Raw genomic sequence first — 9404 nt, 5'->3', positions numbered from 1 at the left:
GGGGACTTCAGTTTTGTGGTTCAACTCGTAGTCAAACTATCTCCAAATCACACCAAGTAACGGGAATAACCAAGTGTTAAGAGATAGGCTAACCAGGTCAGAATGCTGGCCGAACGGTTAGGCTGTCCGATCGGACAGCCCAACCGATCGAGCAACACCAGCAGATCGACCGGGCTAACCGATCGACTAGCACTTAGACCCACCAACTCACAAAAGTGTAGTATTGACGAGGTACTGTTCGATCGACTACGCCACTCGATTGAACATTACTGCTCGAATCATGAGATACTATACTTCAACACTTAACCTCTTCGAAACATTTGGATGTCACCCGATCGAGCATGCCACCCGATCGAGTGACAATTTGCCAAGTGTGCAATGCTAACCGATCGGTTGGACCAACCGATCGAACGGACTGTTCGATCGGCCAACTTGAAAGGTAATACAAACCATCATACACAAACACATCCTTCACATCAAAGGAAGAAACAATCCACTTGAAAGAACCAGCCGATCGAGCCAGCCGGCCGATCGAACGGGACGTTCGAACGGACTTTAACCCGATCGAACAGCCCACTCGATCGAACAGCCGTCCGATCGAATGGTCTATCCGATCCAGTTTCCACTGTTTACCTTTTTCGCATTACTCATTGTATTGTTATCGAACTATTCAGGCTAACCTATTCTCAGTGCTCCTTTCAATCCACAACCAACCACTGTGAGTATACTCGATCCCTTTTTGCTTTCAGCACTTTTGGGTGTTACATACGTAATCTATCAAATTCACAAACAACACAAACTATTTGAACGCTAACCTACTTGCATGTATTACTTGACTAAATGATTGCTGTTTATTATGTTTACACGTGGAGTGCTATCTGCCTGCTTTAGCAACGTAGTACTATAGTTTGGACTCAGCACCCGTTCACACGGGGGTTGCTAAGGACAATTACTTGCATGGATTACAGTGGTAATCATGTATTGCGAACTGTCTCGGACAGTCAACTCGAAGTCATTGGTATCGATGGTCCCATGTTGATAATTTACATGCATTGTTTGCCCTTGTGTACGTGCTTGGTTATGCGTAAACTTTTCGAACTTTATATGCTATATCAAACTTGTGTACTCACCTTTACATTACATGTATTGACTTTTATTTTAACGTATGTGACAGGTGTTTAAGCTACTAGCGTGCTAGGGAAGCGAGGCAATAATAAGCTTCTAGGAGCCTGTGACCTTAGGACAGTGTCCACATACCTGCTCCAGGGCCATAATTATCTGTAGATCTTGTACTGGCACCTGTAGTCAGTAAGACCTACCGTTAGCTGTCTAGAAGTCTTAAAACAATATTTAAATTCGGTCTGTAATAATTAAGAATCTGAGTTGTCGGGACAGTTCCCATATTGTTTAGTTGATTTCTATGATAACTTGTTATTATTTGGGACACGGTATGGGACGTGTTATATAACTGAACAGTATGATAGTTGTTGTGGAAACTTCTGAACAATCTGTTTCGCTCAGTGCCGCGCCCCGATGATTCCGCCATCGGTTGGGGTGTGACACCCATTCTGTCAATAGATGCTGATATAACAAAAGTATCAGCAGATGTTTACCAAACAGCTGCTGAGACACCAGTTGTTTTAGCAGAAGATTGTCAAACATCTGCCATGATCATTTTCACTCCACCAACCACAATCCAACCACCTCCAACGTCACAAAGATTTTCCATACATTCATCTTCACTACCAAAACATTCTCCTTCACCAGAAATCATCTCCACACGTAAGAGAAAAACTCATACTGTGTTAGAAGATGATGAGGAGATTAAATCAGCAATCCCTGTATCATCTGCCTCCATTCAAAACAGTCCATGCTCATCATTTCCACCCAGAGAAGCTACTTAATCTCTTACAATTGCTACACTACCATCAGTCATTCCCCTGGAAGCTCAATATCCGCTGGAGTTAGTCATTGTTAAAGGTGAAATTGAATCATTCTTCACAATAGAGGATCCATCTAAAAGATCCTTCCCATCTCTTTATGGCTATAAGAAGCCTCAAAACTTAGATGAGTATCTGAAATTAAAAGTATCACAGGATGAAGTTATAGCAAGAGAGAAAAGCATAGGGATGGATGATAGGGAATACCATAGGTTTTTATCATTTCAGCTTAGCAAAGTCGTAAAACTTGAAGACTATGCTAGGGACGTGAGTAAATCCATGTCTGAGAGGCCAGTAATTCCTGAACTTCAAATGAAACTGAGGGATGCTTATGTTGCACACATTATGAAGTACAAACCATATAAGGCAACTGAAGATCAATTCAAAAACTGGTCAACAGATGCTCTTAGAGAAGAGATCGATAGAATCACAAAAATGCACAATGATCCTCTGGTAAAGCCAACTCCACCTAATTGGAAGAAAGTCAAAACAGTGGATTCAGATGAGGCATTGAAGTTTAAAAGAATGAGAGCAGAGCTTGTGGCTGCTGGTTATGGCCTAGCTAGATCCATTGCCAGATGGTCTAAACTGAAGATAGTTGAGACCTGTAGAAAGCTGGAAGAACTTAGAGCTGAAGATTCAAATGTTCTTCAAAACCCAGTCTATCCTACAACTGCTGCTATGTCTCTAAAAATCGATACTCCGAAATACCTTCTATGTTCATCTGATTTGTCTGAACCAATTGCAAATTTAGTTAGCAGACCACAATCACCAAACTCATCTTCAATAATTCTTTGCCCAAAAAAACCAACTGATCCAAAAATAGTAAAGTGGAAGTCATGCTCAAAAACCCAAGTATTGACTTTGATCAGATCAGATGGTAGTGTTGAAGAGATTAAAATGGATAGTGCATATAATCTGAATGCATACGATCTCGAAGATTTGTTGGATCTTCAACTTGGAAGGGATGATGAAGAAAACATGTTCTCCCTGGACTTTGAACTACAATTCAAAGGACAAATTAGGGAGATGTTGATGAGAAATAAAAATCAATAATAAAGAAGGGTTTTCATATCATCTGTTGTATATGGAGATTGTTGGATCAGCAGCTGTTACATTGTCTCCAGTAGCATATTTAACCAGATCACAACATGTAGCAAAGGACATGTTGCTGCGTAACAAATTCTTGACTGAGGTTTGATGTGTGTTGTTTAGGCTGGTGATCGTATGTTCTTAGTTAATGTTTGTTAAAACTTAAGTTGTATTCGAATTTTATTAGGTTTGTTAGATATCTTTTATATGTACTTATGTTTATAACAGTTTACATTGTTAATGGGTGGATACTCTCTTTTTTGAATAAGAGAATGAAAATAATCATATGTAACTGATGAATTTTATTAAGTTTATTAGACATCTTTTAGACATCTTTTATTAAGTTTGTTAGACATGTTTTATATGTATTTATACTTGTCTTTTAGCTATACTAGATAACACGTTTTGGTACAATATCTATACATGTATCTATATGTTCTATCAATATGTGTTATGGATGGTTTTCTAAGAAACCACCCGTGTTTGCACATGAGTCTTACCGCTAGTACTATATAGTAAAAGAAACCAATAAAGAGACACTTGTCATCATTCTATACCATCCTTAATTGTAGATAATTATTATTTAATTTAAATTATTAAATATTAATTAAATTAATATAAATCTTATCAACTCTAAATTATTGGCATAAATAAATACTTAATATTAGTATTTTCTTTCTTATCTAAAAATTACATTATGTATTCTTTTGTTTTCATTTTACTTTTTTTTAAATCCAATTAATTATTAGGGGAAAGTGAATACGGTGCTGTTAGACGTGTAAGCTTGCACGCAAAACCCATCAAAACTACGTAGTTTTGATTAAAAACATTCTAAAAACTCATTCAATTAAAGTTACATTATTGAGTCCTGCCCCTTGTTGGTATCGTTGCCGTCTAAACCACGATTCGTCCACTCAGTTGCACAATATTAGGGCCAAATAAGAATAAACAAAACTGAAATAAATCATAAGTGGTGTGAAATAAAGATTTCGTTAATAACCAGTGAATCGTAATTCTCACAATTCGCCGTCGTCCGTCCTTGAACCAGAAACATCCACAATACAGATAAAACGATTTGATGACAACAAAGCTTGTGAATTACAAGATTGGGACTTTTAATAACTCAATCATGAAGAACTTCCAATGATGAGTGAACAAAAACCTAATATCATGTGCCTATAAGTTTTACAACAATTATTAGGCTTTTCAATGGTTTTAGACCATAATCTTCTTGAACAATTGTTCACTCATAAATAAACAAAACAGAAATAAATCATAAGTGGTGAGTTTCAGTCGCTGAAAAACGGCGTCGGAAACCTAGAGCTTTTTCGGTGGTAGTTTTTATTTTATTTAAATCCCCCTTTGATGCTTCAGCTATGCTTCAAATTCAGTTTTTTTTTCTTTGTTATTTGCTTAAACAGGTCACTGGTTATCAACGAAATCTTTATTTCACACCACTTATGATTTATTTCAGTTTTGTTTATTTTTATTTGGCCCTAATATTGTGCAAGTGAGTGGACGAATCGTGGTTTAGACGGCAACGATAACTACAATGGGCAGGACTCAATAATGTAACTTTAATTGAATGAGTTTTTAGAGTGTTTTTAATCAAAACTACGTAGTTTTGGTGGGTTTTGCGTGCAAGCTTACACGTCTAACAGCACCGTATTCACTTTCCCCTAATTATTATCATATGAAATCTAACCGCATTAAATATAAGCAATTATTATATTAAAACTACATCTAAAACATATAAACAATCTAAATATTAACATCATATTAATTTATCCAAAGTTATATTAAAATTAATATAAAATTGAAATATATGTCATCTGCATGCATTATGAACAAAACCTATTAATATAAAATGTTATTATGATAATATTTGATAGTAGATAATCGTATATTTTTATCTAAACTAAAAAGCATTGTATCACTTAACAGTAGATAAACATGTATATTATTTATTGTTAATGTTATTATTGTTAACTATGAGAAATTATATTAAACAATTTATTATTCAAACCAAAAATTTTAAATAGTATTAACCTAATTTAAAAAAAAAATAAAAAATCCATTTTGATTTAGAAAGATTTTTTTAACAATAGATAAACCCATGTAATACACAAGGTTTTTAAAGATATAATATTTTTTTTATTATTTGCTATATAAAACTAGACTAGGTTAGAACCCTGTGTATTACACGTATTGAATAAATGTAATTTTATATATTAAATAATAAAAAGTTATATCTTTATGAACCCCCTATATTATACGGGTTAAATAAATGTAATTTTATATATCAAATAATAAAAAAGTTATATCTTTAAAAACCATGTGTATTACACAGATTAAATAAATGTAATTTTGTATACTAATACCAAAAAACATTGTATCTTTAAAAACCCGTGTATAATCGGGTTGAATAAATCTACCAAATAATAAAAAATTACATCCTTAAAAACCTCTTATATTGCACGTGTTGAATAGATCTAAAAAAGAGTTATATCTTTAAAAACCATGTGTATTACACAGATTAAATAAATGTAATTTTGTATATTAAATACTAAAAACGTCGTATCTTTAAAAAACCCGTGTATAGTCGGGTTGAAAAATCTACCAAATAATAAAAAAAATATATCCTTAAAAAACCCCGTGTATTACACGTGTTGAATAAATCTAGTTTTACATAGCAAATGATAATGATAAAAAAGTTATATCTTTAAAAACTTCGTGTATTACACGGGTTATATAAATGTAACTTTGTATAGTAAATAATAAAAAATTATATTTTTAAAAACTCCGCGTTTTACACGAGTTGAATAAATATAATTTTGTATACCAAATAATAAAAAAAGGTATATTTTTAATAAATTAGGATAACATTCAATACTAATTTATTATTTATATATTTAATATAAGATGAGTAGGAAAACGAGGTATTTGTTTTAAAAATATATTAAATTAACAATTTAGATTTGAGGATAATATTTATTAAAGTATGATAAGATTTAATATTAATTTATTATTTGTTTAGTTAATATAAGATAAGTATAGATTTGAGGATACCTTCAATAAATGACACCTGTCCAAAAGTTGGTTTCTTTTATTATAGTAGATAGATTTATTCAACCCGTACAATACACAAAGTTTTTTTTTTTAAAACATAACTTTTTATTATTTAGTATATAAAATTACATTTCTTCCACCCGTGAATACACAGGGTTTTTTTTTTAAATATAATTTTTTATTGTTTGGTATATCAAATTATATTTATTCAACCCGTACAATACACGAGGTTCTTAAAGATATCATTTTTTTATTATTTAATATATAAAATTATATTTACTCAACACGTGTAATAAATGGGGTTTTTAAAAATATATTGTTTTTTATTTAGTATATAAAATTAAATTTATTAAACCCCTGTAATACACGGGGTTCTAACCTAGTACTATAAATAAAATATTACTTAATGTAGTGAATTAAATAATCTCATGTGTATTAAATAATGTAGTTTAAACCCGTTTACACCCAACAATATTTCCTTCGGAAGGAGGCAATATTAATATCCATGTATGATTAGTAGGAGGGTAAACGAACCTCACTATGTCCGGGCTCGTTTAACATTAAGAGTATGCAGATTCGAGCTCAACTCGTTTAGAGTTCTATTTCTAAAGTTAGTGCTTAGCTCGTAAGTAGTTTTTTAAGCTCGAGCTTAATTCATTTATTAATTACTTACGTATTTAATATATATACTTTTTAGTTATTTTTATCATTGATATATACACATATATTAAACATATAAAATAAAAAGATATAAACAAGAGTTCGTTTAGGCTTGCGAGCTAGCTCAAGCACGACGTGTGAAGCTGGAGCTCGAGCTCGTATATTAAATGAGCCTTATTAAAAGCTCACGCTTTAGATGTGATGCACGAAAAAGAGGAAGGAGGTGGTGACGATGCGGTGGGGTGAGTGGGTGTGAGAATATGGAGTGGTCGAAGCATATTACATAGAAGTCGGAAGAGCCGAGATTGATGGTATGGTACGTAGAAGTAGGATTGAGAAGATAGTCTCATGAAAGTAAAAAACAAAAAGGTTCCAAATGGATTGAGAATTTGAGACCGTATAACACCACAAAATTAAAGAGTTCAAATTAAGGTTAAAACAAAATGTAAGCTCATGTTAGAATGTTTTTATGTTATTAAAATAACTGATAATGCATCTCCTTTATATATAAATATAGGAAAAGATTAAAGATACAAGATATATAAATTTCTAAAGTGATACGATAAGAAACATATAAAATAAAATATATGAAAGATAACAACTCTAATATATATATATATATATGCGTGTGTGTGGGGTAAGTACTCAATAATATTGTATCTCCAATAAGGAGATATGTCCGGTCTAAGACTTATTTAAGACAAAGATTCAATTTTGCAATGATTATAATAAGAGCTAGTCTAACAACAGATGGTAAATCCATGAACTATGAAAATATGCGAGGGCTGGGTGATCTTCGTTCCTAAGGAATGCATAAAATATACACATTCCTAAAATGACCAAATCTAAGCATTCGGCTTAGCTATTTGATTTGGTTTATGACCACCACCAGGGCTAGGCCCAGGTTTTGTTGAAGGACCGGATCCTTGAGTATCAACTATGTGCTCTGTGAACGAACGATGACCCGCTCCTGGACTGTTACCTGGTGCTGTAGGCCGCAAGTCATTGATCGATTCTTGTTTCGACCACCCATAGCCTTGACTTTGATCCGCTGTCTGTTTTTTGGCAACATGTGGCACTCCATTAGCCGGTGAGTCTTGAAGAACGACTGCATTTCTTGAACCCTGTTGGTCCACTTTACTATGAGAAACGTCTTGTTTCTTCATGGATTTTAATTGTCTTCCCTCAATCTCTAGTGTTGCATGACCGACAATTACTAGAACGATAAGGCAGGTGTATATTTTGAAGTTGGTCATGATCGATGAGACAAATATTGCTTGATATAAGATTTGTTGTTGGTGTTTTTTGTAGAGGTAATGAGAAGGGATGAAGCACAATGGATGCTCCAACTCTTTGCAGCCTCATGTATTTATAGTATTAAGTTGTGCAACTTGTAACTCTATAATATCATTCCAAATGAAAAGTTAGCAAATCATTAGGGAGTGGTACATGCTGCACTTACACTAGTTGTCCATTTTATTTGCTTTTCCATTATACGAGGGAAATATTTATCTATCATTTCTTGTATCAGTGTGCTGCATGATTTTTAAGATATATTATGCATCCTCTCAGCTGTACCAGTGTCCTACATAATTCTTAAGATATATTATATTATGCATATTCTCAAAGACCGTTGTCACGCAACACCATTCACGATTCTTTTATTTGCTTCTACTAGCATCACTACTACGAAAGTGGACACTTGCAATCGCAAAAAGCGGTCGCAGCTACCATATCACTAATAGAAAACCAGGTAAATTCCCAGTTTTATAGTAGTAGTAGTAGTAGTGTGTTTGATGCAGATTATTGCATGACTAGCAATCTTTTATTTAGTTAGAAAGTTTATTATGACATAAAAGTAAGGTATGTTATATGTTGTAATTATGAAGTTGGACTATCAGTACTAAACGCAAAAAATATCTTCAAGTTGTAGCTTATACTACTGGAACTTACTACTTACATACCTTTTACTTTGCGTTAGTAATTTTAAATTTTGTATTCCTTATATAGTGAGAATAAAACGTTATTGAATTTGAATATAAGTATATGTCATAATGAGGGTTTATTTGTTTATTATATATACTTAATTTTACTTACCATATAGGACAGGATCATTAGAAAACTTTAAAGATATTAGAAAACTTTGAAAAAAAAACACTTTTAAACAATATTTTTTTTTCTTTTTATCGTAGAAATAAAAAAAAAATATACGTGGATCAACAATCTAGATATATGTAACTCGTAAACTAATTATATATGCCTCATATGTGTACATTCACAAGCTACATATATATAGCTCGTCAATCTACGTATATTTTAAATCTTTATTTTTGTTTCTACAATAATTAATAACCTTATAGTTAAAGAAAATGAAAAGTAAAAAAAAAATTGATTAGCTGATAATAGTTTCTTGGTTTTCAGGTGTAAAAGATTTTTTAAATAAACCTAACCTAACCATATATATATATCATATCATCATATAGTTGATGTTTGTGTAATAACTAAAAGATATCTAACCATATATATCATATCATCATATAGTTGATATTTGTGTAATAACTAAAAGATATCTATATCTATACTAGTATAAAATATATCTCTTTAGGTAAACTTGTAATTTAACTACAACTAGTTTTAAAGAAG

The sequence above is a fragment of the Helianthus annuus genome, chromosome 9 (genome assembly GCF_002127325.2).
Source record: "Helianthus annuus cultivar XRQ/B chromosome 9, HanXRQr2.0-SUNRISE, whole genome shotgun sequence".
In the NCBI taxonomy this organism is placed as follows: domain Eukaryota; kingdom Viridiplantae; phylum Streptophyta; class Magnoliopsida; order Asterales; family Asteraceae; genus Helianthus; species Helianthus annuus.
This window is presented reverse-complemented; position numbering follows the sequence as displayed.